The sequence below is a fragment of the Capricornis sumatraensis genome, chromosome 9 (assembly GCF_032405125.1).
Source record: "Capricornis sumatraensis isolate serow.1 chromosome 9, serow.2, whole genome shotgun sequence".
In the NCBI taxonomy this organism is placed as follows: Eukaryota; Metazoa; Chordata; class Mammalia; order Artiodactyla; family Bovidae; genus Capricornis; species Capricornis sumatraensis.
In genome coordinates this window covers 38,285,068-38,311,350 of record NC_091077.1, presented here as the reverse complement: position 1 = coordinate 38,311,350, position 26,283 = coordinate 38,285,068, and the positions used below count along the sequence as shown (strand labels likewise).

At 40.7% G+C, this 26,283-nt stretch overlaps 1 protein-coding gene across 1 annotated transcript in view; it reads left to right on the top strand.

Moving 5' to 3' along the window:
• The first annotated feature begins 19,009 nt into the window (after window positions 1–19,009).
• The window catches only part of UIMC1 (ubiquitin interaction motif containing 1), a 128,999-nt gene continuing 121,725 nt past the window's right edge, over window positions 19,010–26,283 (top strand). The window contains exon 1 of the mRNA XM_068980374.1: window positions 19,010–19,102. The gene's annotated coding sequence lies outside the window, so the exon portion shown is untranslated. The remainder of the gene's footprint in view (window positions 19,103–26,283) is intronic.

Here is a 26,283-nt window from a genome sequence, read left to right as displayed (position 1 = left end):
TTGTCTTTTGGCTATAATATATCATAGCTATGAGTACAGTGATATACTGAGTCCTCTGAGGCCTTCTAGTGAATCACTGAACCTGGGGACTCCTGACACACCTACTAGATGAAATTCTCCTTAATGTCTCCTCTCTTCCAGGAAGAAGTAAACAACTCATTTTCTGCATGCTCCTATAACACTTTCTACTGCCTTTTTCTTTATTTACAAATAGTTTGTTATCATATTTAATACATATAAAATATCACATAAACTATAAAGAATGAAAATATAATGGACACTCATGAAGTCACCATCCAATCTGAACTAGGATGTTATTTTGTTTCCCCGCCTCCTCCTAACTGTTATTTTGAATTTTGTATTTATAATTTCCTTGCTTTAAACAAATTGCATATATGCTTAGAAAACATATTATTTAATTTTTTTGTTTGCATTTGAGCTTCATAAGCATGGTATCATACTGTTTGTATTTTTTACCGTGATTGTCCTTTTTCATTCAACATTAAATTTCTAATATCTATGTTGTTGCAAGAAACTATGTTTCATTCATAGTCACTTGGGGACAATATTTTATTGTGCGGATATACCATAATTGCTTTATCTGTTCTGCTATTGATGGACATTTGAGATGTTTCCAGTTTTTGCTTTCAGCAGAGCTACTACTAAGATTCGTATAATTAATCCTTGGGGGCACTTGGGCAGGAGCGTCTTAGGATCCACACCTAGGAGCTGAATTGTCAGGTGGTAGAAAGACTCTACACATGGACATCATCAGATGGTCAACACCAAAATCGAATTGATTATATTCTTTGCAGCCAAAGATGGAGAAGCTCTATATAGTCAGCAAAAACAAGACTGGGAGCTGACTGTGGCTCAGATCATGTACTCCTTATTGCCAAATTTAGACTTAAGTTGAAGAAAGTAGGAAAAACTGCTAGACCATTCAGGTATGACCTAAATCAAACCCCTTAGGATTATAGAGTGGAAGTGACAAATAGATTTAAGGGACTAGATCTAATAGACAGAGTGCCTGATGAACTATGGGCAGAGGTTCATGACACTGTACAGGAGACAGAGATCAAGACCATCCCCAAGAAAAAGAAATGCAAAAAAGCAAAATGGCTGTCTGGGGAGACCTTACAAATAGCTGTGAAAAGAAGAGAAGCAAAAAGCAAAGGAGAAAAGGAAAGATATTCCCATTCGAATGTAGAGTTCAAAAGAATAGCAAGGAGAGATAAAAAAGCATTCCTCAGCAATCAATGCAAAGAAATAGAGGAAAAGAACAGAATGGGAAAGACTAGAGATCTCTTCAAGAAAATTAGAGATACCAAGGGAACATTTCATGCAAAGATGGGCACAATAAAGGACAGAAATGGTATGGACCTAACAGAAGCAGAAGATATTAAGAGGAAGTAGCAAGAATACACAGAAGAACTGTACAAAAAAGATCTTCATGACCCAGATAATCATGATGATGTGATCACTCACCTAGAGCCAGACATCCTGGAATGTGAAGTCAAGTGGGCCTTAGAAAGCATCATTGCAAACAAAGCTAGTGGAGGTGATGGCATTCCAGTAGAGCTATTTCAAATCCTGAAAAATGATGCTGTGAAAGTGCTGCACTCAATATGCCAGCAAATTTGGAAACTCGGCAATGGCCACAGGACTGGAAAGGTCAGCCTTCACTCCAATCCCAAAGAAAGGCAATGCCAAAGAATGCTCAAACTACCACACAGTTGCACTCATCTCACATGCTAGTAAACTAATGCTGAAAATTCTCCAAGCCAGGCTTTAGCAATACGTGAACCGTGAACTTCCTGATGTTCAAGCTAGTTTTAGAAAAGGCAGAGGAACCAGAGATCAAATTGCCAGCATCATGGAAACAGATCAAATTGCCAGCATCTGCTGGATCATGGAAAAAGCAAGAAAGTTCCAGAAAAACATCTATTTCTGCTTTATTGACTATGCCAAAGCCTTTGACTGTGTGGATCACAATAAGCTGTGGAAAATTCTGAATGAGATGGGAATACCAGACCATCTGCCTTGCCTCTTGAGAAATGTGTATGCATGTCAGGAAGCAACGGTTAGAACTGGACATGGAACAACAGACTGGTTCCAAATAGGAAAAGGAGTTCGTCAAGGCTGTATATTGTCACCCTGCTTATTTAACTTCTATGCAGAGTACATCATGAGAAATGCTGGGCTGGAGGAAGCATAAGCTGAAATGAAGATTGCCGGGAGAAATATCAATAACCTCAGATATGCAGATGACACCACCTTCATGGAAGAAAGTGAAGAGGAACTAAAAAGCCTCTTGATGAAAGTGAAAGAGGAGAGTGAAAAAGTTGGCTTAAAGCTCAACATTCAGAAAACGAAGATCATGGCATCTGGTCCCATCACTTCATGGCAAATAGATGGGGAAACAGTGGAAACAGTGTCAGACTTTATTTTTCTGGGCTCCAAAATCAGTGCAGATGGTGATTGCAGCCATGAAATTAAAAGATGCTTACTCCTTGGAAGGAAAGTTATGACCAACCTAGACAGCATATTCAAAAGCAGAGACATTACTTTGCCAACAAAGGTCCATCTAGTCAAGGCTATGGTTTTTCCAGTGGTGATGTATGGATGTGAGAGTTCGACTGTGAAGAAAGCTGAGCACTGAAGAATTGATACTTTTGAACTGTGGTGTTGGAGAAGACTCTTGAGAGTCCCTTGGACTGCAAGGAGATCCAACCAGTCAATCCTAAAGGAGATCAGTTCTGGGTGTTCATTGGAAGGACTGATGCTAAAGCTGAAACTTTGGTCACCTAATGCGAAAAGTTGACTCATTTGAAAAGACCCTGATGCTGGGAGGGATTGGGGGCAGGAGGAGAAGGGGATGACAGAGGATGAGATGGCTGGATGGCATCACTGACTCAATGGACATGAGTAAACTCCGGGAGTTGGTGATGGACAGGGAGGCCTGGCGTGCTGTGATTCATGGGGTCACAAAGAGTCGGCCATGGTGAGCAACTAAACTGAACTGAACTGAGAGTATGTGAATGATATACTTTATAAGCTAACACCTAATTGCTTTCTAAAGTGATTGAATCAATGTATATTCTCATCAGCAAAATATAAGGGTTTCCATTGATTTTCATTCTCTATAGCACTTGGTACTAGCCGACTTCTTTATCTCTTTCCAACTAATTGGTGTAAATGATATTAAAAGTATGTTAGACCTTTTCATTCTATTCTTTATTTCTCCCTCTTTTTAAAATTCATTAAACATTTATTAAGCATCCTCCATGAACTAGATGGCTTCCCAGGGGTTAAGAGCCCGCTTGCCAATGCAGGAGACATAAAGAAATACAGGTTTGATCCTTGGGTAGGGAAGATTTCCCTGGAGGAGGGCATGGCAACCCACTCCAGTATTCTTGCCTGGAGAATCCCTTGGCCAGAGGAACCTGGTGGGCCACAGTTCATGGGGTCACAAAGAGTTAGACACAACTGAAGTGACTCAGAATGCAACCATAAACTAGATATTTTTTAGGTACTAGGGAATTTAATGTCTTTTTTCTTTATATGCTCTTTTTTTGGCTGCACCATATAGTTTGTGGGATCTTAGTTCCCTGACCAAGGATTGAACCCTGGGCCCTGGCAGAATGCTGAGTTCTAACCACTGGACTGTCAGGGAATTCCCAGTGTCTTTTATTCTAATTTACATTAAAAAAAATTAGCAGCGATTGGTTTATTTTCTTTTTTTTTTTTTTTTTTTTTTTTAGGGAACTAATTTTATTTTTCTGAAAACATTAGGAACTATCACACACACACAAAAAAGCTGAATATCTGGCCATATCAAAAGCAAAATACAAGTAAAAATAACATTCAGAAATCATATTTAATCATAGAGAAATATGTTTTAAAATATAAAATTTAACACTTTCCTCCATAAAGCAAAACAAGTTTACTAAACCACAACACTGAAGTGGAGTTAAGTAATTTTTTAAAATAAAAATCAAAAGAGAAAAAGTACTCCATTCCCACCCTGGAATCCCATCATATATAAAATAATATGCTCAAACGTTAGTGGAAATAAACAATTGGTAAACTTGAAAATAAATCTTTCAATGAATGAACTCAGATTCCAACAGAACACAGTACTACCTTGTATTTGCAGAAGACCTTTTGTCATACTTAGGCCTTACCAAATACAAATATAAAAGGGGATTAAAACAAACTACTGTATCAAAATCTTTTATGTAGAGTAGCAGCTTTCACAAAATAAAACAAACCTAGTTCCATACAATTGTATGCATACAGCCAATTTTATTCCCAGAGTCCCAGAGTCTTGCACTATCAAAATAAAATTATCTTTGTCTTGGAAAAAGTCTGATGAAGGCACCAAAATCCTATTATTCACATTCCTCCAATGATACTTAGAATGCTGTTATCATCCTTTCAAAGTAACTTCAACTTATTAAGTTAACATTCTAAAAATATATAAGGAAGTGTCAGCCTCATCTGCATTACAAGTTCCTTTCTATTCATATAGCATGGGTTGGCCTTTCATTCACCTCTGACTCTATGCAACCCCATGGACCGTAGCCCACCAGGCTCCCCAGTCCATGGAATTCTCCAGGCAAGAATACTGGAGTGGTTTGCCATTTCCTTCTCCAGGTTTATTTTCTTATAAATTAATCAATTAATTCCTTTTTGCTTGCACTGGGTCTTTGCTGCTCTTCACGGGCTTTCTCTAGTTGCCTTAAGTGGAGGCTACCCTCTGGTTGAGGTGTATGGACTTCTCATGGCGGAGGTTTCTCCAGCTGAGGAGCACAGGCTGTAGGGCATGCAAGCTTTAGTAACTGTGGCACAGAAGCTCAGTAGTTGTGTCTCACGTGCTTAGTTGCCCTGCAGCATGTGGAATCTTCTCAGATCAAGGATCCAACCTGTGTCCCCTGCATTGGCAGCTGGATTCCTAACCACTGAACCAGCAGGGAAGTCCCTCTAATTTACATTTTTATATACAACTTACTTAAAGTGTATAAATACAAATCTTGAATGAATTTTATATATAAATACACCTGTATAACCCCTGCCTATATTAAGATTTGGAACATTCAGAGTCTCAGAATGCTCACTGTCTCATCTTACCCCCCAAAAATTATCTCCAACTCTGTTTCTGTGGATTAGTTTTGCCTGATCTTGAACTTTGTATAAATGAGTTGCTTAATTTCCATATATTTGGGGCTTCTTTTAATTTCTTGTTAATTTATTATTTAATTTATTGTGATCAGAGAACATAATGTGTAAGACTTCAGTTTTTTGAAGTCTCTTAAGATTTGTTTTATGGGCCAGCATATTGGTCTCTTTGGTGAATGTTTCCTTTGTATTTAAAAAGAATGTATTTTGCAGTTGATGGGTATAGTGTTGTATAAATATTCAATTATGTCAGTGTAGTAGGTTCAGATCTTCTGTATCCCTACATACTTTACTAGTTCTGTCAGTTGCTGAGACATGTGTGTGTTGGAGTCTCCAACAATGATTGTGGGTTTGTCTACTTTTTCGTTCTGTTATTTTTTGTTTTGTATATTTTATTTCTAAAGATGCAATTAGAAACTTGTATTTTCAGCTATACAAACACTTTTATCAGTGTGAACTTACCTTAAAGTCTATTTTGCACGATAATAATTTAGCTAAGCCAGCTTTCTTCTGTTTGTATTTTTTTGTGTTTTTTTTTAACCTTGATGAGCTTATATTTAAAGTGTGTCACTTGTAAATAGCATATAGTTGTATTTTTAAAATCCAGTCAGATAATCTTTATTTTTTATTTAGAGTTTTTACTTCATTTTCATTTAATTTTGTTATGATGTAGTGTGTTTATTTCTACTATTTTGCTGTTTATTTTGTACTAGCTGTTCTTTGTTCCTTCATTCTTTCTCTTTTTTGGCCTTTTGTGTTGAACAATGACTTAAAATTTTTTTATATATTTATTTTTGGCTGTGCTGGGTCTTCGCTGCTGCCTGGGCTTTTCTCTAGTTGCAATGAGTGGGAGCTACTCTAGTTGCAGGGCACACAGAATGTGCCCAGGAGGAGCCCGGCAGTGCACGAGCTTCTCGTTGCGGTGGCTTCTCCTGTTAAAGAGCACAAGCTCCAGGGCATGTGGGCTCAGTAGTTGTGGTACACTGGCCCAGTTGCCCCAGGCATGTGGAATTTTCCTGGACCAGGAATCGAATCTGTGTCTCCTGCATTGGCAGGCAGATTCTTTACTCTTGAGCCACTAGGGAAGCCCTGAACAATGATTTTTATCATTCCACTTTTTAGTCTTTATTTTCTTTAGTATTTAACTATTTAGATATTTGATTATTATTTGATTACTCTTTTAGTGGTGTGAACTGTGGTGCTGGAGAAGACTCTTGAGAGTCTCTGGGACAGCAAGGAGATCAAACTGGTCAATCCTAAAAGAAATCAACCCTGACTATTCATTAAGGACTGATCCTGAAGCTGAAGCCCCAATACTTGGGCCACCTGATGCAAAGAGCCGACTCATTAGAAAAGACCCTGATGCTGGGAAAGATTGAAGGCAAAAGAAGGAGGGGACGACAGAGGTTGGATGACATTGCTGACTCAATGGACATGAGTTTGAGCAAACTCTGAGAGATAGTGAAGGACAGAGAAGCCTGGCATACTGCAGTCCATGGGGTAGCAAAGAGCTGGAAAGAGATAAAGAAGTCAGCTAGTACCAAGTGTTGTAGAGAATGAAAATCAATGGAAACCCTTAAGGGCAGAAGGAGAAAGGAGTGACAGAGAATGAGACGGTTAGGTAACATCACTGACTAAATGGACATGAATCTGAGCAAACTTCAGGAGATGATGAAGGACAGAGGAGCTTGACATGTTGCAGTCCATGGGGTCGCAAAGAGTCGGACATGACTTAGTGACTGAACAACAACATGACAGGAGAGGGACCTGAACCAACGCAGAGGCAAAGGAGGGGGTGGATCAAAGTGTCTTTCTGAATTCAGGAGTCCATGACCTATGGGATGTGCCCAGGAGGGTGGTCCAAGAAGCTTCTAGCTTGAGGAAATATGCACAATAGATGGTATGTAAGAGGAGCCACCCCAAGTTGAAGGTCAGGAAAGGTGGCAGTGAGGAGATACCCCTCATCCAAGGTAAGGAGCAGTGGCTGTGCTTTGCTGGAGCAGCAGTGAAGAGATACCCCATGCAAGAGGGCATCAGAAGGCAGACACACTGAAACCATACTCACAGAAAACTAGTCAATCTAATCACACTAGGACCACAGCCTTGTCTAACTCAATGAAACTAAGCCATGCCCGCAGGGCAACCCAAGACGGGCGGGTCATGGTGGAGAAGTCTGACAGAATGTGGTCCACTGGAGAAGGAAATGGCAAGCCACTTCAGTATTCTTACCTTGACAACCCCATGGACAGTATGAAAAGGCAAAATGATAGGATACTGAAAGAGGAACTCCCCAGGTCAGTAGGTGCCCAATATGCTACTGGAGATCAGTGGAGAAATAACTCTAGAAAGAATGAAGGGATGGAGCCAAAGCAAAAACAATACTCAGCTGTGAATGTGACTGGTAATAGAAGCAAGGTCCGATGCTGTAAAGAGCAATATTGCATAGGAACCTGGAATGTCAGGTCCATGAATCAAGGCAAGAGATGGCAAGAGTGAAAGTCGACATTCTAGGAATCAGTGAACTAAAATGGACTGGAATGGGTGAATTTAACTCAGATGACCATTATATCTACTACTGCAGGCAGGAATCCCTCAGAAGAAATGGAGTAGCCATCATGGTCAACAAGAGAGTCCGAAATGCAGTACTTGGATACAATCTCAAAAATAACAGAATGATCTCTGTTTGTCTCCAAGGCAAACCATTCAGTACCACGGTAATCCAAGTCTATGCCCCAACCAGTAATGCTGAAGAAACTGAAGTTGAACGGTTCTATGAAGACCTACAAGACCTTTTAGAACTAACACCCAAAAAAGATGTCCTTTTCATTATAGGGGACTGGAATGCAAAAGTAGGAAGTCAAGAAACACCTGGAGTAACAGGCAAATTTGGCCTTGAAATGTGGAATGAAGCAGGGCAAAGACTAACAGAGTTTTGCCAAGAAAATGCACTGGTCATAGCAAACACCCTCTTCCAACAACAAAAGAGAAGACTCTACACATGGACATCACCAGATGGTCAACACTGAAATCAGATGGATTCTATTCTTTGCAGCCAAAGATGGAGAAGCTGTATACAGTCAACAAAAACAAGACCTGGAGCTGACTGTGGCTCAGATCATGAACTCCTTATTACCAAATTCAGATTCAAATTGAAGAAAGTAGGGAAAACCGCTAGACCATTCAGGTATGACCTAAAGCAAATCCCTTATGATTATACAGTGGAAGTGAGAAATAGATTTACGGGCCTAGATCTGATAGATAGAGTGCCTGATGAACTATGGAATGAGGTTCATGACATTGTACAGGAGACAGGGATCAAGACCATCCCCATGGAAAAGAAATGCAAAAAAGCAAAATGGCTGTCTGAGGAGGCCTTAGAAATAGCTGTGAAAAGAAGAGAAGCAAAAAGCAAAGGAGAAGAGGAAAGATATAAGCATCTGAATGCAGAGTTCCAAAGAATAGCAAGAAGGGATAAGAAAGCCTTCTTCAGCGATCAATGCAAAGAAATCGAGGAAAACAACAGAATGGGAAAGACTAGAGATCTCTTCAAGAAAATTAGAGATACCATGGGAACATTTCATACAAAGATGGGCTCGATAAAGGACAGAAATTGTATGGACCTAACAGAAGCAGAAGATACTAAGAAGAGGTGGCAAGAATACACAGAGGAACTGTACAAAAAGGATCTTCATGACCCAGATAATCACGATGATGTGATCACTCATCTAGAGCCAGACATCCTGGAATGTGAAGTCAAGTGGGCCTTAGAAAGTATCACTATTAACAAAGCTAGTGGAGGTGATGGCATTCCAGTAGAGCTATTTCAAATCCTGAAAGATGATGCTGTGAAAGTGCTGCACTCAATATGCCAGCAAATTTGGAAAACTCAGCAGTGGCCACAGGACTGGAAAAGGTCAGTTTTCATTCCAATCCCACAGAAAGGCAATGCCAAAGAATGCTCAAACTACCACACAATTGTGTACTCATCTCACATGCTAGTAAAGTACTGCTCAAAATTCTCCAAGCCAGACTTCAGCAGAACGTGAACCGTGAACTTTCTGATGTTCAAGCTGGTTTTAGAAAAGGCAGAGGAACCAGAGGTCAAATTGCCAATATCTGCTGGATCATGGAAAAAGCAAGAGAGTTCCAGAAAAACATCTATTTCTGCTTTATTGACTATGCCAAAGCCTTTGACTGTGTGGATCACAATAAACTGTGGAAGATTCTGAGAGAGATGGGAATACCAGACCATCTGACCTGCCTCTTGAGAAATGTGTATGCATGTCAGGAAGCAACAGTTAGAACTGGACATGGAACAACAGACTGGTTCCAAATAGGAAAAGGAGTTCGTCAAGGCTGTATATTGTCACCCTGCTTATTTAACTTCTATGCAGAGTACATCATGAGAAACGCTGGGCTGGAAGAAACACAAGCTGGAATCAAGTTTGCTGGGAGAAATATCAATAACCTCAGATATGCAGATGACACCACCCTTATGGCAGAAAGTGAAGAGGAACTAAAAAGCCTCTTGATGAAAGTGAAAGAAGAGAGTGAAAAAGTTGGCTTAAAGCTCAACATTCAGAAAACGAAGATCATGGCATCTGTTCCCATCACTTCATGGGAAATAGATGGGGAAACAGTGGAAACAGTGTCAGACTTTATTTTGGGGGGCTCCAAAATCACTACAGATGGTGATTGCAGCCATGAAATTAAAAGACGCTTACTCCTTGGAAGAAAAATTATGACCAACCTAGATAGCATATTCAAAAGCAGAGACATTACTTTGCCAACTAAGGTCCATCTAGTCAAGGTTATGGTTTTTCCTGTGGTCATGTATGGATGTGAGAGTTGGACTGTGAAGAAGGCTGAGCGCCGAAGAATTGATGTTTTGGAACTGTGGTGTTGGAGAAGACTCTTGAGAGTCCCTTGGACTGCAAGGAGATCCAACCAGTCCATTCTGAAGGAGATCAACCCTGGGATTTCTTTGGAAGGAATGATGCTAAAGCTGAAACTCCAGTACTCTGGCCACGTCATGAGAAGAGCTGACTCACTGGAAAAGACTTTGATGCTGGGAGGGATTGGGGGCAGGAGGAGAAGGGGACGACAGAGGATGTGATGGCTGGATGGCATCACTGACTCGATGGATGTAAGTCTGAGTGAACTCCGAGAGTTGGTGATGGACAAGGCAGCCTGGAGTGCTGCGATTCATGGGGTTGCAAAGAGTCGGACACGACTGAGCGACTGAACTGACTGACTGACTTACTGACTGAAACCCATTAACAGAGATAAGGAATATATTAGGTGTGCATGTTCAGAGGCAAAGACAATGAATTTTTGTTTTTCTTCCAACTTTTTTATTGTGGTAAAATACACGGAACATAAAATTTGCTACTGTAACCATTAAATAATGTATTTTTGTTTATTTTGGCAGCTCCGTGAGGCTTGGGGGATCTTAATTTTCCAACTAGGGATCAAACCCCAGCCCTTGGCAGTGAAACGTGGAGTCCTAACCACTAGACTGCAAGATAATTCCCCTATCTTATCCTTTTAAAAAAATATTTGATTATTTATTTGGCTGCATAGGGTCATAGGGAAAGAACCTGCATACAATGCAGGAGACCTGGGTTCAATTCCCAGGTTGCGAATATCCCCTGAAGAAGGGAATAGCAACCTACTCCAGTATTCTTGCCTGGAGAATCCCGTGGACAGAGGAGCCTGGCAGGCTATAGTCTAGAGGTTAGCAAAGAGTTGGACACAACTGAGCGGTTAACAACGGAGAAGGCAATGGCACCCCACTCCAGTACTCTTGCCTGGAGAATCCCAGGGACGGTGGAGCCTGGTGGGCTGCCGTCTATGGGGTTGCACAGAGTCGGACATGACTGGAGCGACTTAGCAGCAGCAGCAGCAGCAGCTTGAGGAGAAGAGCTTCTTTATATCTGAAAATGAAGATTAGAAGCCAGTAATGTATCAGACAAAAACTCATGAAAATTTTAATCATATGTAGCAGTTTATTTAATCCCTTGTAATTAATCTTTATTCTATTGTCCTTGCCTGATGATTGAGGTTGATCGTAACAGTGATAGTTTTAAGAAGTTTGTGAAGTTTTTGTTAAGGCTTGTATGATTGTCCCATGAAGTGGGTGCCTTGATCACTGGAGATGGTAGAGTGTATACTCTGAGTGAAAGATGCACTTTTAACTTTTTTTTTCCTTTGTGAAGGCATTAACCCTGCAGCCAGGAAAGGCTTTAACCCATTAAATAAGAAATGAAGTTTGTCTGGGAGCCAGAAAGCCAAGTGGCTGTCTTGGATTTCCCAGAGCCCTGACTGTTTTATTATAGCTTTTGTTTACCCATTTTAAATTCCCTGATTTACGAGTAGGCTGTTGCCATGTTACAAGGACATCAAGATGGTAAAAGTCTGACAATGAGGGGTTAATTTTTTGTAGAAGCAGAATGAAATTTATCTTCATAGATCATTATGAAATAATATTTATTAATTTTTATCAAAGTAACAAAAGACTTTAAAAACAAATATAAGTCTTTCAAAGGCAAAGAAATTCACACAGTCTGTTATCAAAAGTCACATTCATTCCAAAAAAACTGTGTTCTCTTAATAAAAAGAGAAAACCAAATAAATTCCAGTTTGGTACCAGCTTATAGTCACTGTGAAACAATAGTTATTCACTTAGCCAAAGTAACAATCAGTTCAGTTCAGTTCAGTTCAGTCGCTCAGTCATGTCTGACTCTTTGCAACCCCATGAACTGCAGCATGCCAGGCCTCCCTGTCCATCACTAACTCCCGGAGTCCACCCATGTCCATTGTGTCGGTGATGCCATCCAACCATCTCATCTTCTGTCATCCCCTTCTCCTCCTACCTTCAATCTTTCCCAGCATCAGGGTCTTTTCCAATGAGTCAGGTGGCCAAAGTATTGGAGTTTCAGCTTCAACATCAGTCCTTCCGATGAACACCCAGGACTGATCTATAGAGTGCTGAAATAAAGGACAGTTCATGGTTGCTTAAGGAAAGTAAGACATGGACTTTAGGATGGACTGGTTGGATCTCCTTGCAGTCCAAGGGACTCTCAAGAGTTTTCTCCAACACCACAGTTCAAAAGCATCAATTCTTCGGTGCTCAGCTTTCTTCACAGTCTAACTCTCACATCCATACATGGCCACTGGAAAAACCATAGCCTTGACTAGATGGAACTTTGTTGGCAAAGTAATGTCTCTGCTTTTGAATATGCTGTCTAGGTTGGTCATAACTTTCCTTCCAAGGAGTAAGCATCTTTTAATTTCATGGCTGCAATCACCATCTGCAGTGATTTTGGAGCCCCCCAGAATAAAGTCTGACACTGTTTCCACCATTTCCCCATCTATTTGCGATGAAGTGATGGGACCTGATGCCATGATCTTCGTTTTCTGAATGTTGAGCTTTAAGCCAACTTTTTCACTCTCCTTTTTCACTTTCATCAAGAGGCTCTTTAGTTCTTCACTTTCTGCCATAAGGGTGGTGTCATCTGCATATCTGCTGCTGCTGCTAATCTGAGGTTATCAGTATTTCTCCCGGCAATTTTGATTCCTGCTTGTGCTTCTTTCAGCCCAGCGTTTCTCATGATGTATTCTGCATATAAGTTAAATAAGCAGGGTGACAATATACAGCCTTGACCTACTCCTTTTCCTATTTGGAACCAGTCTGTTGTTCCATGTCCGGTTCTAACTGTTGCTTCCTAACCTGCATACAGGTTTCTTAAGAGGCAGGTCAGGTGGTCTGGCATTCCCATGTCTTTCAGAATTTTCCACAGTTGAATGTGATCCACACAGTCAAAGGCTTTGGCATAGTCAATAAAGCAGAAATAAAAGATTTCAAAGGCAGTTCAACATCTCAAGAAAACTTGTACTATCCACAAAACTCTTTTTTCAGGGTCTACTTTCCATAAACCTTTTTTTCACTTTCTGTATTTATCACTTTATTTGTCCATTCAGAGAACAGCCACCTGTAAGTCAGATTTACTTCCTTTTGCCTTAGTAAAATGCAATTCCACTCCTTATACCTTTTTAATAAAAGCACATGTCTTACTTTCCTTAAGCAACCATGAACTGTCCTTTATTTCAGCACTCTATAGATCAATAAACATAAATCACTTAAAGCTCTTATCTCATTTGCATTTTTTTTCCTTAAAAGTTTTTTCATATCAAGACTTTCCTTGTTGACACATTTGCAATAGATATAATAAGATCTTATTTAGTTTATATTAAATCTAGGCATAATAAAAGTATTATACTTAGTGTTGATGATTCTTAGATATGTCCATATTAATTAGATTAACAAACAAACATTAATATTGATACCAGGTATTAATTTAATATTGAATATTTCCCAGTTCATGTGAACCTGAAATTCATTCAGTTTAATTTATCTTGTGTTTAGAATTATTTGTTTTGTAAGCACTTACTTTTCTTTAAGCCAATTAAACTCTAGCTTATTTACAAATTAATTGTAGCAATATTATCAAAAGACAAAGACACACACTAAGACCTACATATCCAGACAGACAGAAATCTCATGTTTGAGATTTTAAATGTCCCTTTGCCTTTTTTTTTTGGCTTTAAGTTCTGCTAATTTGCCCAAGTCTGAAGCCTCAAGTAGAGTGAGCTGTGTATTTCAAGGACATGATAAGAATTAACTTTAGGCTTTTTCCTAGGTGACTTTCTGTTTTTTCAAGGTGAAGTGAAGTGAAGTGAAGTCACTCAGTCGTGTCCGACTCTTTGTGACCCCCATGGACTGTAGCCTACCAGGCTCCTCAGTCCATGGAATTTTCCAGGCAAGAGTACTGGAGTGGGTTGCCATTTCCTTCTCCAGGGGATCTTCCCAGGGGATCTTCCCAACCCAGGGATTGAACCCAGGTCTCCTGCATTGCAGGCAGACGCTTTACCATCTGAGCCACCAGGGAAGCCCTTTTTCAAGGCAGTTTGTATCAATCCCAATCTCCTAATTTATCCCTTCTCCCCTTACTCCCTGGTGACCGTAAGTTTGTTTTCTACCTCTATAGAAAACCTCTATTTCTGTTTTATAAATAAGTTCATTTATACTCTTTTTAAAAATATTCCACATATAAGCAATATCATATGATATGTCTTTCTCTGTCTGACTTCACCCGAGGTCCATACATGCTGCTGCAAACAGCATTATTTCACTTTTTATGGCCAAGGAATATTCCACTGTATATATGTACCACATCTTTCTTATTCACCCCTCTGTTGGTGGACATTTAGGTTGCTTCCTTGTCCTGTAAATGGTACTGCAATGAACATTGGGGTGCTTTATATTTTCAAATTATGGTTTTCTCTAGATATATGCCCAAGAGCAGGATTGGTGGATCATATAGTAGCTCTAATTTTAGTTTTTTAAGGAACTTTCACGCTGTTCTCCATAGTGGCTATACTAAGTCCCAGTAGTGCTATAACTGGATGTTTCGTTCTCCTATGACTGAACATTTATTTTCAGCATTTTAGAATCACCAGCGAGGGAGTTCCCTGGCAGTCCAGTGGTTAGGACTCAATGCTTCCATTGCAGGGGGTACAGGTTCAATCCCTGGTCAGGGAATTAAGATGCTGCAAGCCATGTGACACAGCCAAAAGAAAACCCCCGAAAATAAAATAAAATCTCCAATGGATAAACTTATATATATGTATTTTTGTATGACTGAAGGTAGATGTTTCTTTAATCTGATTTATAATACCTAAAAAAAATTCAGATTCAAATATTTGAGTATTTGTTAATTATAATGGTCAAAAAAATAGCTTGCTTGCAATTTCAAGCTGTTCTTCAGTTAAACTGAGATGGAAGCTTTAAAAAAGAGAAGGAAAAATTTATTTCTAAATGGAATCAAGAACACTATGTAATGGTGTGTATTCCCTATAAATATATAGATTTGAAAAAGCCCAATGGTATAATAAATGCTGAGGCCAAAAAATGAAAAAAAGAAATGATAAGAAAAAAGAGAAGATTACATCATGGCTAACCAAGTGCTGTATGCATATACTTGAGACTCTTCTAGCATTTTCTTGGATGCTGTGCACATGTGCTTTGGTACTGTTCTCTTTTGCTATAGTTTTATAGGAGTAGATAATTATATAGCCCTACATTTTTTTTTTAAAGAAAAGTAAAGAATTATCAGCTTCCTAATTATTGTGGTTTGAGGAGGTCAATAAATAACATTCCTGTCCTTTGGCCAAGATTGGAATGGATTGAAAGATTAGTGTGTTAACCAAGTGAGCTTGCTTATATTTCAATCCTGAATTGGATGGGCTTGCCATGTCATGTGTGTGCATGTGCTAAGTTGCTTCAGTCATGTCTGACTCTTTGTGCAACCCTATGGACTGCAACCCGCCAGGCTCCCCTGTTCATGGGATTCACCAGGCAAGAATACGGGAGTGGGTTGCCATGCCCTCCTTCAGGGGATCTTCCTGACCCAGGGATCAAACCTGCATCTCTTCTCCTGCATTTGCAGGCAGATTCTTTACCACTAGTGCCACCTGGGAAGCCCTTACCATGTTACGGGTACATCTAAACAGTCTCAGCTTTTCTTGGTGTGTACGGTAGAGGTGAGGGATGGTGTAATGTGCTGAAAAGTTATAGCAGAGACGAGCAGAAAAAATGTGCTTCATGCAGGTGGGTGGATCTGAGGGAGAGTGAGGAAAGGACTGGGAAAAGCAAGTGCGGTTCCTTCTCTGAAACCTATCAGTCATATAAGTCTGTCCTACTCTGGGAGGTGTGAGGAAAGAGGTAGAGAGGGGCCAGGCTTTTTGCACTAACTGTAGTATTTTCACGTGGAACATGAGGAGTTGTAAACAAATGATTTTCCTAATGTTAATAAATAACACACTTTAAAAATGACATGAAGTTCTATGCATAAATGGCAAGAAAAACTTTAGAAAAAAAAAGATCAACACAGAAAGATTAGATCCCCTAACGCAGCAATCATTAAACGGTCTTAGTGATTGCTTATAAAGAAAGCTGAGCACCGAAGAATTGATGCTTTTGAACTGTGGTGTTAGAGAAGACTCTTGAGAGTCCCTTGGACTGCTAGGAGATTCAACCAGTCCATCCTAAAGGAGATCAGTCCTGAGTGTTCATTGGAAGGACTGATGGTGAAGCTGAAACTCCAATTCTTTGGCCATCTGATGCAAAGAGCTGACTAATTTGAAAAGACCCTGATGCTGGGAAAGATTGAGGGCAGGAGAAGAAGAGGACGACAGAGGATGAGATGGTTGGATGACATCACCAACTCAATGGACATGAGTTTGGGTAGGCTCTGGGAGTTGGTGATGGACAGGGAGGCTTGGGTTTGCAAAGATTCAGGCACGACTGAGCAACTTAACTGAACTGAGTGATTGTTTTGTTTACTTTATAAATATATGGTTTATTTATTTTTAAATTATAGAGTAGTTGTAAAAATAAAATGAGAATATTACAGATAAATTAAGGTTCTCTTTGTCTGAACACATTTTTGGACTTCTAGCTCCCTTTCCAGAAGTATTCTCTACTTTTGGCTTATTATGTATCCACCCATCCTCCCAGGCCTATGAAAATACTTAAAAAAATTATTTATTTATTTATGTTATGTTTGGCTGCGCTGGGTCTTTGTTGCTTTGCTCTGGCTTTCTCTAGTTGCAACGAGTGGGGGCTACTCTTCCTTGTGGTGTGCAGTCTTCTCATAGATGTGTGGCTTCTTTCATTGCAGAGCACAGACTCCAGGTGCATGGGCTTTAGTAGTTGCAGCACGCAGGCTCAATAGTTGTGGCTCCCGGGCTCTAGAGCACAGGCTAAGTAGTCGTGGGCTTAGTTGCTCCCCGGCATGTGGGATCTTCCCTGATCAGGGATCAAAATGTGTCTGCAGGTAGATTCTTTACTGATGAGTCACCAGGGAAGCCCACTAGAGTCTTTTTATAACCTAATTTTGGAAATGACATCCCAGCATTTCTCTCGTATTATATGTTTTTTGAAAGAGAGTCATTAAATGTAGCCCACACTGGTGGCTCAGATGGTAAAAGTGTCTGCCTACAATGCAGGAGACCCAGGTTCGATCCCTGGGTCGGGAAGATCCCCTGGAGAAGGAAATGGCAACCCACTGCAGTACTCTTGCCTGGAAAATCCCATGGATGGAGGAGCCTGGTGGGCTGCAGTCCATGGGGTCACAAAGAGTCAGACACGACTGAGCGACTTCACTTTCACTTTCACACTCAAAGGGAAGGAGGAATTCCATAAGAATGTGATTGCCAGGAGGCAGGATGATCCGGGGCCATTTTAGAGGCTGCACGCCGTAGGCTGGCTCTCTTTAGGCTTGCAAGATGGCTGTTAACAACAATTGATAAACATTTTTCTCTGAGGTAAGATGCTTCAAAAGGACATTTCTGGCCCTATGCTGAAAGCTTTTCTGATCTCCCCATTTCCCAGTTCAATTCTATCAACAAGTTTTGGGTGTTTATTTTTGGCCAGGCTCTTTACTACTTGCTAGGGTTATATGGACCATATCTTCAGAAAGTTCACAAGTCATATTGTCATGGTGTACACATACTCATCTCTGCTTGCTCCTCTTACCTTAACCCCAGCTTCAAGACTTTTCTTTAAATACACCTGCTTTCTCCCCAGAGGCAGGTCATAGTTTCCCAGACTCTAGTCTGCCACTCTCCCCATTGGGTGGCAAATCAATACATTTCTGGAGAAGGCAATGGCAACCCACTCCAGTACTCTTGCCTGGAAAATCCCATGGACGGAGGAGCCTGGTAGGCTGCAGTCCGTGGGGTCGCTAAGAGTCGGACACGACTGAGAGACTGCACTTTCATTTTCACATTCATGCATTGGAGAAGGAAATGGCAACCCACTCCACTGTTCTTGCCTGGAGAATCCCAGGGACGGGGGAGCCTGGTGGGCTGCCGTCTATGGGGTCACAGAGTCGGACATGACTGAAGTGACTTAGCAGCAGCAGCAGCAGCAATACATTTCTTCTTCCTTTATCCTCAAAACTTTGTCCCCATCAATCTCATTTGGTGTGGTGACAAGGACCAAATTGTCAGTAACATATTTATTGACACATTACTATTCAACAACTCTTACGAGCTGTCAAATGTCGATATATATAGTACTCATTTATGAGTCTTAAATGTAATATTTTATTGTAGAACATATCGTTTTATTCATTCACATCTTATTGTACATTTCCTTTGTTTATATATTTCACAAGGAAGTGGGCCTGAATATGAACACGTCTTCTGCACACTTGTAGACATGAAATTGCTGGGTCATAAAAAAGCAGGTTTTAAATTTCACCACATGTGGCTTATTTTATGCTTCTTATTTTATGCTTCTACCTTGCATTCCACTTCCCAGAGTCCCTTCTCCTGAAATGGTCAGACTTTAATAACATTTCCCATCCGTAGATTTTTTTCATTATCTTATGAACAGATAATTTCAGTGTAACTTAAGTTACACGCAAAAACAGGGCCAGACGAGGCTTGATGTGGCAGAGAAGACTTTCAAGGTTTCACGGTAGGGTTTCACGGACTCTGTTACTACTACTCTTTGGTTTCCCTCAAAGTACTGGCAAATGATAAAGCAAACGAACAGACTGCGAGACCACTGGGATGCGCCCAGTCGACTCAAGGAGATGAAATCTGCCTCCGGTTGATGGCGACCCCCCACCTCACACAGTTGGTATGTCCTGGTGGCAGCCTCCCCCCGCAGTGCGGGTTGGTTCCGTCCTTGGACGCCCGCGCATGCGCCCGCCCCGAGAGCGCGTCGCGACCCCGCGGTGTTTCAGGTTCGCGCGCTCTCGCCCGCCTCAGATTCCTAACGAGCTGCGGCCGCTCGCGGCCGACAGGACCGGAGCGGAGGGGCTCATCCGCGCGGCGCCGACGGTCGGTGAGTACCAGCCGCTTCGGCACACCTCCAGCCGCCTTCTTCCCGCCTCCTCTTCTCCCTCAGTGGGGGCGCGGCCCACTCCTCCCGAGCGGAGTCTCTGACTTGGGGTTAGGACCCTCTTGATGCTGAGGCGGGTCTCTTCGGACGCCAAGGTGGGCGCCTGCTGACAGGACGGCCCTTCGGGACGGCAGGGTAGGCCGTTAGGACACCGAGGATGGCCCCTCAGGATACTGGGCGCCTTGACGCCGGTTGGGGCGCTGGGGACCCCGAATGGTCTTCCTCCCTCGACTGCCGGGCCCGCTCCCCTCAAACCGAGGGTGCGGCCTTCCTTCTCCCCAGGTCCCTTTCGGCCCTTCTGGGTCTCCTGCGACCGGCTCCGGTCCCCGCTCACCCCTCGAAGGCGTCTTTCTCACGCTGAGCACCCAGGGAGGGGGCTCCGTCTATGCCGCCTCCTTTCGTGGGGCCTCACAGCCGGGACCTCTCTCGGAGTCAGGTCTCCTGGGTCCCCCAGCCCCTTTCTCCTCACGCTCCCTATCTCCTCCAGGCTACTGTTTTCTGTTGGTTAGTGGTCTAGGTTATTTTGCCCAGAAATTAAGATTTTCCTTGGGAATCCTGATCGTCGTGTACCACTTCCCCCTGCCACAGAAGTAGTATGTTTCCGTTCTGTACGATGATAGACAGTGTTTCAGGCCTTTTACACATACACATTTGTTGAACGTTCACGACAGTCTTATGCCGTAGGTACTCTTACCGTCTTTAACTTATGTGTTAGATAACTGAGGATCAAAGACACACATGGTGTAAGCGGTTGAGCTGGTTTTGAATCCAGCCAGCCTGACTCCAGTGTTCTTGTATATAGTCACTGAATATGAATAAGTGAAAGTCTACTGTCTTTATTTTTTCCTGTCAGAGGCAGTGCCTTTTAGTTGAAATTAGATACATTGTGCTTCAATTATCAGCATTCCCATTTTGAATTTAAGAAATTGCCCAGATGTTTGATTTTGAGTTTCCTAACTTGTAAAATCATGGTAAAAGTGTTCTAAAATCATGAAACCTACCACGTAGAGTTTTTGGGAGGAATAACCTCTATAATGCATTTGAGGTACCTAAAATAGTGTCCAAGGACCCAGTAAATAACTATTACTCATTGTGTTTGGATTCTGTTTTTACACACTTGTCTTAAACTGAGGCTGAGTATAAACTGGGAAATAGAGCATGTGTGTGTAGGCATATAGAGCATCGGGGTGTGTGTGTGTGTGTGTGTGTGTGTGTGTGTAGGTGTGCATTTACTTTTTTTTAAATTGGAGAAACAGTAAAGCTCATATGATCAGTTGATGAAGAGCTTGGTACCAGATTTCTTGAATGGCAGATTATTTAGAAGTAAGAATCAATCAGAGAGGACTGTTAAGGTTCCAATGCCTCCAGGCTTTCAGAGCAATTTTGACAGGTTTGGTAGGTAGAATGTCAAGATTTAAAATTTTCTTGTCAGTGATTGTTCTTCGCATAGATCAAGATGATGGATGTGTTGAACAAAAATGACAAACAATATCTTACAAATTGGAGATTTTCCAGGACGCTACCAACTGTAATATAACGAGTCTCATTTTTGGGTCACCTTTCCTGCCTTTGCATTCTTTTAGAGACGTTTTGTTTCTGTTATGATTGAGAAGAGAGTGTTGATATCTAGACTCTGTTCCTTCTTTGCAGATACTTAGTGGTAATTCCTTCTGTAGACTCTATTCAAGTAGTTGAAGATAAGCCATTGTTTTAGTGATTTTTTTTTTTTTCATTTTGAAAGATGGCAACTTAAATAGGAGTTGAATTATGTTAGATTGCTTGTTTAAATTGGCTGAACAGTGACTTCTTTAGGGACTTCCCTGGTGGCTTAGCGGTAAAGAATCCGCCTGCAGTTCAGGAGCCACAGGAGACACGGGTTCAATCCCTGGGTGGGGAAGGTCCCTTAGAGGAGGAAATGGCAACCCACTCCAGTATTCTTGCATGGAGAATCCCATGGATAGAAGAGTCTGGCAGGTTACAGTCCATGGGGTCGTAAAGAGTTGGACACAACTGAAGCAACTTAGCACGCATGCACATGACCTTTTTTACTCTTAGAATTTCCATGGAAATAGTGTGGCTAAATGTCATGAAGCAATGGAATTTTGGAATCTGTCTGTGGGGTGCCTCTGACTTAATGCTTATTGATCCCTTATCTTATGATTCTTTGAAAGCCCACTTTGAGCCTGTAGATGATTCTGTGCTAAGGAGAACAGTTTTTGTTTCTTTACATATCTTTAAGAAATTAGATGTATTTGATGGTGTAGCACCATTGCTATCAGATTTGAACATATTGGTTTCAATAATTAAATGTACAGGAAAGTACATTTAATTATTGAAACCAATATGTTCAAATCTAGATATTTTCCTAGGGCACTATGGTTCCTCCTGTCTGACCCCATACTTATCCCTACTTCCAAGTCTTGTTCAAGCTGTTCTCTTAGATTCAAGGATCACCTCAAGTCTTATTGTTCTCCATATAGCAGTAGTTTCCTTTGACCTGTAATTTAGCCTTTTGTGCTCTTATATAGCATTCAGTAAGTTAAATATATATAATTTAAACATTTTATTGAATTATATTTTATAATTTAAATATATAGCATAAAGTATGCTAAGTCACTTCAGTTGTGTCTCTTGGCGATTCCATGGACTAGAACTCACTGGGCTCTTCTGTCCATGGGATTCTCCAGGTAAGAATCCTGGAGTGGGTTCCTATTTCCTCCTCCAGCGGATCTTCCTGACCCAGGGATAGAACTCGTGTCTCTTACATGTCCTGCATTGGCAGGCAGGTTCTTTACCACTGCTGCTACTGCTAAGTCACTTCAGTCGTGTCCAACTCTGTGCGATCCCATAGACGGCAGCCTACCAGGCTCCCCCGTCCCTGGGATTCTCCAGGCAAGAACACTGGAGTGGGTTGCCATTTCCTTCTCCAATGCATGAAAGTGAAAAGTGAAAGTGAAGTCTCTCAAGTCGTGTCCGACCCTCAGCGACCCCACGGACTGCAGCCTTCCAGGCTCCTCTGTCCATGGGATTTTCCAGGCAAGAGTACTGGAGTCTTTACCACTAGTACCACCAATTCATCTAATATTTATGTGTCATACCTTACATCAGAAATCCAAAGATTAAGTCATGGAATATTGGAGTCAGGATTTAGAGTCAAGAGATAGAAGCACAAGTCCCTGCTTTGTGACTTTGGGCAGGTTAGTGTTTTGAACCTAAGTTTCCTTATAATAATTATATATACTTCTTAGGTTTTTATAAGGATTAAATAAAATAGTCATTCACTCACAAGTATTTATTATTAAAAAAGTATTGTTTGCATATAGTGAAGTGAACCAGTCTTAACTGTATAGCTCAATATGTACATCCATGTAACTGCCACCCAAATCAAGATAGGAAACATTTTTGACACCTCAGAAGGATACCCTGTGCCCCTTTCCAGTTAGTACCCTCCAAAGGTAACTAAATCCAAAGGTAACTAGTGTTCTGACTTGGTCACCATAGCTTAATTTTTTTAAACAGCTTTATTGAGATATAATTCATATACCATAAAATTTACACACTAAAATGTACAATTCAGTGGCTTTTAGTATTTTTCACAGAGTTGTATAACCATCACAGCAATCAATTTTAGAACATTTCTTCACCCTAAAGAGAAATTCCACACCCCTAATTCATCAGTACCAATCCCCCTGAGCTGTAAGCAATCACTGATCTACTGTCTGTCTATTTAGATTTACCAGTATGGGTATTTCATGTAAATGGAATCAGACAGTATGTGGTCCTTCTGGCTTCTTTTTACTGATCACAATGTTTTCAAACTTCATCTGTGTTGTTGCATGTATCAGTGCTTCATTTCTTTTTATTGCTGGATAATTTTTCATTGTATGGATCTGATATACATTTTATTTATTCCTTCATCTGTTGATGGATATTTGGGTTGTTTCCATTTTGGGGCTGTCATGTAATGCTGCTTTGTGAATATTTATGTACAGGTTTTTGTGTGGACATAAATTGTAATTTCTTTCGGCTGTGTACGTAGGAGTGGAATTGTTGAGTTGCATGGTAACTGTAATTTCAACATTTTGAGGAGCTGCTAGACTGTTTTCCAGAGAGTCTTCTCTGTTTTACGTATCTGTCAGTAATGTATGCAGGTTCAATTTCTACACATCCTCGCCTAGACGTGTTACTGTTTATCTTTTTGATTATACACCCATTTGTGATATCTCATTGTGATTTTGATTTGCATTTCCCTAATGGCTAATCATATTGAGCATCTTTTCACCCATTTATTTGCTGTCTGTAAATAATCATTAAAGAAATGTGTACTTAGATTCTGTGACTGATTTTTATTGGGTTATTTGCTGTTTTATTTTTAAGTTATAAGAATATATATGTATATATATTTTAAGTACAACTCCTTAACATATATGTAATTTGTAAGAATTGTCTCCAGTTCTGTGGAATGTCCTTTTGCTTTCTTGATAGTGTCTTTGAAGCACACAATTTCTTGATTTTTGATGTCCAGTTTAGTTTTTCTTTTGTTGCTTGTGCTTTTGATGTCATATATAAGAAGCCATTATTGAATTCAAGCTTGTAAAAATTTGTCTGTTTTCTTCTATGAGTTTTATAATTCTAGCTTCTACATTTAAGTATTTGATCTGTTTTAAGTTAATTTTTGTATGGTGTGAGGGTAGGGATCAATTTCATTCTTTTGCATCTGGCTGTACAGTTTTTCCAACACCATATATTAGAAAGATGATTCTTTTCCCTATTGAGTGGTCTTGGCACTCTTGTTGAAAATAAGTTGACTGTAGATATGACAATGTATTTCCAGGTGTTAGTCCATCACCTTTTTTTCCCCAAGATAGTTTTGATTGTTTCAATTATTATTTTGAATTTCCATGCCAATTTTAGGATCAACTTGTCAGTTTTCACCAAAAAAAATCAACTAGGATTTTATTAGGGATTGCACTGACTGTGTATGTCAATTTGGGAAGTATTGCCATCTTAGTTTTGTCTGAGCTGCTGCTGCTGCTGCTAAGTCACTTCAGTCATGTCTGACACTGTGCGACCCCGTAGATGGAAGCCCACCAGGCTCCCCCGTACCTGCGATTCTCCAGGCAAGAATACTGGAGTGGGTTGCCATTTCCTTCTCCAATGCGAGAAAGTGAAGTTTCTCAGTCGTGTCCGACTCCCAGTGACCCCATGGACTGCAGCTTACCAGGCTCCTCTGTCCATGGGATTTTCCAGGCAAGAGTACTGGAGTGGGTTGCCAGTGCCTTCTCTGATTGTCTGATCTAGTGGCGGTGATGGAATTCCAGCTCAGCTATTTCAAATCCTAAAAGATGATGCTGTTAAAATGCTACACTCCTTATGCCAACAAATTTGGAAAACTAAGCAATGGCCACAGTCCTGGAAAAGTTTTCATTCCAATCCCAAAGAAAGCAATGCCAAAATACGTTGAAACTGCTGTACAGTTGTGCTTATTTCACATGCTAGCAAAGTAATGCTCAAAATTCTTCAAGCTAGGCTTTAACAGTACAGGAGCTGAGAACTTCCAGGGGTACCAGTTGGATCATAGAGAAAGCAAGGGAATTCCAGAAAAACATCTGCTTCGTTGACTATGCTAAAGCCTTTAACTATGTGGATCGCAACAAACTGGAAAATTCTTAAAGAGATGGGAATACCAGACTACCTTCCTGCCTCCTGTGAAACCTGTATGCGGGTCAAGAAGCAACAATTAGAACTGGACATAGAACAACAGACTGGTTCAAAATTTAGAAAGGAGTACATCAAGACTGTATATTGTCACCAATATTTAAGCTCTATGCAGAGTACACCATGCGAAATGTTGGGCTGGATGAATCACAAGCTGGAATCAAGATTGCTGGGAGAAATATCAACAACCTCAGATACACAGATAATACTACTCTAATGGCAGAAAGTGGAGAGGAACTAAAGAGCCTTTTGATGAGAGTGAAAGAGGAGAGTGAAAAGCTGGCTTAAAACAGCAGTCAAAAAACTAAGACCATGGTATCTGGTCCCATCACTTCATTGCAATTAGATGGGGAAAAAGTGGAAACAATGACAGATTTTATTTTCTTGGCCTCCCCAAACACTACAGACGGTGACTGCAGCCACGAAATTAAAAGACGCTTGCTCCTTAGAAGAAAAGCTGTGACAAATCTAGACAGTGTATTAAAAAGCAGAGACATCACTTTGCTGACAAAAGTCCGTCTAGTCAAAGCATTGGTTTTTCTAGTAGTCATGTATGGATGTGAGAGTTGGACCATAAAGAAGGCTGAACACTGAAGAACTGATGCTTTTGAATTGTGGTGCTAGAGAAGACTCTTGAGAAGACTCTTGGAGAAGACTCTTGATATCCACAGCAAGGATCTCAAACCAGTCAATCCTAAAGGAAATTAATCCTGGCTATTCATTGGAAGGACTGATGCTGAAATTGAAGCTCCAATATTTTTGCTACTTGATGCGAAGAGCCTACTCATTGGAAAAGACTTTGATGCTGATTGAGGGCAGGAGAAGAGGGTGACTGGATGAGATGGTTGGGTGGTATCATTGACTCAATGGATGTGAGTTTTAGCAAACTCTGGAAGATAGTAAAGGACAGGAAAGCCTGTCATGCTGCAGTCCATAGATTCTCAAAGAGTTGAACACAACAACTGAACAACAACATTTGTTTCCTAGGCTATCTTCACTCTTTTTCACTCTTTTTTTTTTTTTTTTTTTTCCTTTTCTGTTTGCTGTTGTGATTGGGTGAGTTCCAGTGCCCTCTCTTTAAGTGCAGTGACCCTTTTTTTTCTTGCTTCATCTGGTCTGCTGTTGAACCTTCACATTATATTTTCCATTTCAGTCATTGTATTCTTCAGCTCTGTGACTTCTATTTGGTGCTTCCTTTTATTTTCTGCCTCTGTTTTGAGATTTTCACTTTGTCCCTCCATTTTTCTCTTGAGCTTGGTGAATATCTTTATAACCATTCTTTTGTAGTTTCTTCAGGTTAAATCACTTATCTCTGTTTCATTAAGGTCTTTTTTTGAGGTGTTACCTTGTTCTTTTACTTGAAACATATTTGTTTTTTCATTTTCCTTGTCTCTGTGTTGGTTAGA